The sequence below is a fragment of the Mercurialis annua genome, linkage group LG3, assembly GCF_937616625.2.
Source record: "Mercurialis annua linkage group LG3, ddMerAnnu1.2, whole genome shotgun sequence".
NCBI classification, from domain to species: Eukaryota; Viridiplantae; Streptophyta; class Magnoliopsida; order Malpighiales; family Euphorbiaceae; genus Mercurialis; species Mercurialis annua.
Window position 1 is genome coordinate 37,725,015 of NC_065572.1, and position 3,864 is coordinate 37,728,878.

A 3,864-nucleotide genomic window follows, 5' to 3' on the forward strand; every position below is an offset into this window, starting at 1 on the left:
TTGTTTCATAACCTTTGTAAATGTGTGCCTTAAATCTCTAAAAAGGTGAAACGTTTGAATCTATTTCGTAACGTTTGTAAACGTTTGGCTTAAATTTCTAAAAAAGTGATATGCTTGGATTTGTTTCGGAACGTTTGCAAACGTTTGGCTTTAATTGCTAAAAAGGGGAAACGTTTGGATTTGTTTAGTAACATTTGTAAACGTTTTGCTTAAATTGCTAAAAAGGTGAAACACTTGGTTTTGTTTCGTAACGTTTTTAAAGGTTTTGCTTAAATCGCTAAAAATGTGAAACGTTTGGATTTTTTTCGTAACGTTTTAAACGTTTGGTTTTGTTTCGTAACGTTTGCAAAATTTTGGCTTAAATTGCTAAAAATGTGAAACGTTTGGATTTGTTTCGTAATGTTTTAAACGTTCGATTTTGTTTCGTAACGTTTGTAAACGTGTGGCATAAATCGCTAAAAAGGGGAAACGTTTGGATTTGTTTCGTAATGTTTGTAAACGTTTGCCTTAAATTGCTAAAAAGGTGAAACACTTGGATTTGTTTCTTAACATTTGTAAACATTTGGCTTAAATTGCTAAAAAGGTGAAACGCTTTAATTTGTTTCGTAACGTTTGTAAACGTTTGGCTTAAATCGCTAAAAAGGTGAAACGTTTGGATTTGATTCGTAACATTTGGCTTCAATCGCTAGAGAGGGAAAACGTTTGGATTTGTTTCGTAACGTTTGTAAACGTTTGGCATAAATCGCTAAAAAGGTGAAATGTTTGGATTTTTTCGTAATGTTTCAAACGTTTGGCTTAAATCGCTAAAATGGGGAAACGTTTGGATTTGTTTCGTAATGTTTGTAAACCTTTGGCTTAAATTGCTAAAACCGGGAAATGCTTGGTTTTGTCTCGTAACATTTGTAAACATTTGGCTTAAATTTCAAAAAAGGTGAAATGCTTGGATTTATTTCGGAACGTTTGTAAACTTTTGGCTTAAATTGCTTAAAAGGTGAATTGCTTGGATTTGTTTCATAACGTTTGTAAACGTTTGGCTTAAATTGCTAAAAGGGTGAAATGCTTGGTTTTGTTTCGTAATGTTTGTAAAGGTTTGGCTTAAATTCGCTAAAAATGTGAAACGTTTGGATTTGTTTCGTAACGTTTTAAACGTTTTGTTTTGTTTCGTAACTTTTGTAAACGTTTTGCCTAAATCGCTAAAAAGGTGAAACGTTTGGATTTGTTTCGTAACGTTTGTAAACGTTTGGCTTAAATCGCTAGAAAGACGAAACGTTTGAATTTGTTTCGTAATGTTTGTAAACGTTTGGCTTAAATCGCTAGAAAGGCGAAACGTTTGGATTTGTTTCGTAACGTTTGTAAACGTTTGGCTTAAATTGCTAAAAAGGTGAAATGCTTTAATTTATTTCGTAACGTTTATAAACGTTTGGCTTAAATTGCTAAAAAGGTTAAATATTTGTATTTGTTTCATAAACTTTGTAAACGTTTGTCTTAAATCGCTAAAAAGATAAAACGTTTGGATTTGTTTCGTAACGTTTGTAAACGTTTGGCTTAAATAGCTAAAAAGGTGAAACGTTTGGATTTGTTTCGTAACGTTTGTAAACGTTTGGCTTAAATCGCTAAAAAGGTGAAACGTTTAGATTTGTTTCGTAACGTTTGGCTTCAATCGCTAAAAAGTGGAAACGTTTGGATTTGTTTCGTAACGTTTGTAAATGTTAGGCATAAATCACTAAAAAGGTGAAATCTTTGGATTTTTTCGTAATGTTTTAAAGTTTGGCTTAGATCGCTAAAATGGGGAAACGTTTGGATTTGTTTCATAACGTTTCTAAACCTTTGGCTTAAATTTCTAAAAAGGTTAAATGTTTGGTTTTGTTTCGTAACGTTTGTAAATGTTCGGCTTAAATCGCTAAAAAGGTGAAACATTTGGATTTGTTTCGTAACGTTTCTAAACTTTTGGCTTAAATTGCTAAAAAGGTGAAATGTTTGGATTTGTTTCAGAACGTTTGTAAACTTTTGGCTTAAATTGCTTAAAAGGTGAATTGCTTGGATTTGTTTCGTAACGTTTGTAAACGTTTGGCTTAAATTGCTAAAAGGGTGAAATGCTTGGTTTTGTTACGTAGCGTTTGTAAAGGTTTGACTTAAATCGCTAAAAATGTGAAACATTTGGATTTGTTTCGTAACATTTTAAACGTTTTGTTTTGTTTCGTAACGTTTGTAAATGTTTTGCCTAAATTGCTAAAAAGGTGAAAAGTTTGGATTTGCTTCGTAACGTTTGTAAATGTTTGGCTTAAATCGCTAAAGAGATGAAACGTTTGAATTTGTTTCGTAACGTTTGTAAACGTTTGGCTTAAATAGCTAGAAATGCAAAACGTTTGGATTCGTTTCGTAACGTTTGTAAACGTTTGGCTTAAATTGCTAAAAAGGTGAAACGCTTTAATTTGTTTCGTAACGTTTGTAAACGTTTGGCTTAAATTGCTAAAATGGTTAAACGTTTTTTTTTGTTTCATAACCTTTGTAAACGTGTGCCTTAAATCTCTAAAAAGGTGAAATGTTTGGATTTATTTTGTAACATTTGTAAACGTTTAGCTTAAATCGCTAAAAAGGTGAAACGTCTGGATTAGTTTCGTAACGCTTGGCTTCAATAGCTAAAAAGGGAAAACGTTTGTATTTGTTTAGTAACGTTTGTAAACGTTTGGCATAAATCCCTAAAAAGGTGAAATGTTTGGATTTTTTTCGTAATGTTTTCAACGTTTGGCTTAAATCGCTAAAATGGGGAAACGTTTGGATTTGTTTTGTAACGTTTGTAAACCTTTGGCTTAAATTGCTAAAAAGGTGAAATGTTTGGTATTGATTCGTAAAATGTTCGGCTTAAATCGCTAAAAAGGTGAAACATTTGGATTTGTTTCTTAACGTTTGTAAACTTTTGGCTTAAATTGCTAAAAAGGTGAAATGCTTGGATTTCTTTCGCAACGTTTGTAAACTTTTGGCTTAAATTGCTTAAAAGGTGAATTGCTTGGATTTGTTTCGTAAGTTTGTAAACGTTTGGCTTAAATTGCTAAAAGGGTGAAATGCTTGGTTTTGTTTCGTAACGTTTGTAAATGTTTGGCTTAAATCGCTAAAAAGGTGAAACGTTTGGATTTGTTTCGTAACGTTTTAAACGTTTTGTTTTGTTTCATAACGTGTGTAAACGTATTGCCTAAATCGCTAAAAAGGTGAAACGTTTGGTTTTGTTTCGTAACGTTTGTAAACGTTTGGCTTAAATCGCTAGAAAGACGAAACGTTTGAATTTGTTTCGTAACGTTTGTAAACGTTTGGCTTAAATCGCTTGAAAAGCGAAACGTTTGGATTTGTTTCGTAAATTTCGTAAACGTTTGGCTTAAATCGCTAAAAAGGCGAAACATTTGGATTTATTTCGTAACCTTTGTAAACGTTTGTCTTAAATCGCTAAAAAGGGGAAACGTTTGAATTTGTTTCGTAGCGTTTATAAACGTTTGGCTTAAATTACTAAAAAGGTGAAACACTTTGATTTGTTTCGTAACGTTTGTTAACGTTTGGCTTAAATGGCTAAAAAGGGGAAACGTTTGGATTTGTTTAGTAGCGATTATAAACGTTTGGCCTAAATTGCTAAAAGGTTGAAACGTTTGGATTTGTTTCGTAGCGTTTGTCAACGTTTTGGTTAAATCGCTAAAAAGGTGAAACGTTTAGATTTGTTTCGTCAAAACTAAACGTGAAAACGTTACGAAACAAATCCAAATGTTGCACATTTTTAGCGATTTAATCCAAATTGTTACAAATGTTACGAAAACAAACCCAAACGCTTCACCTTTTTAGCAATTTAAGCCAAACATTTACAAACGTTGCAAAACAAAT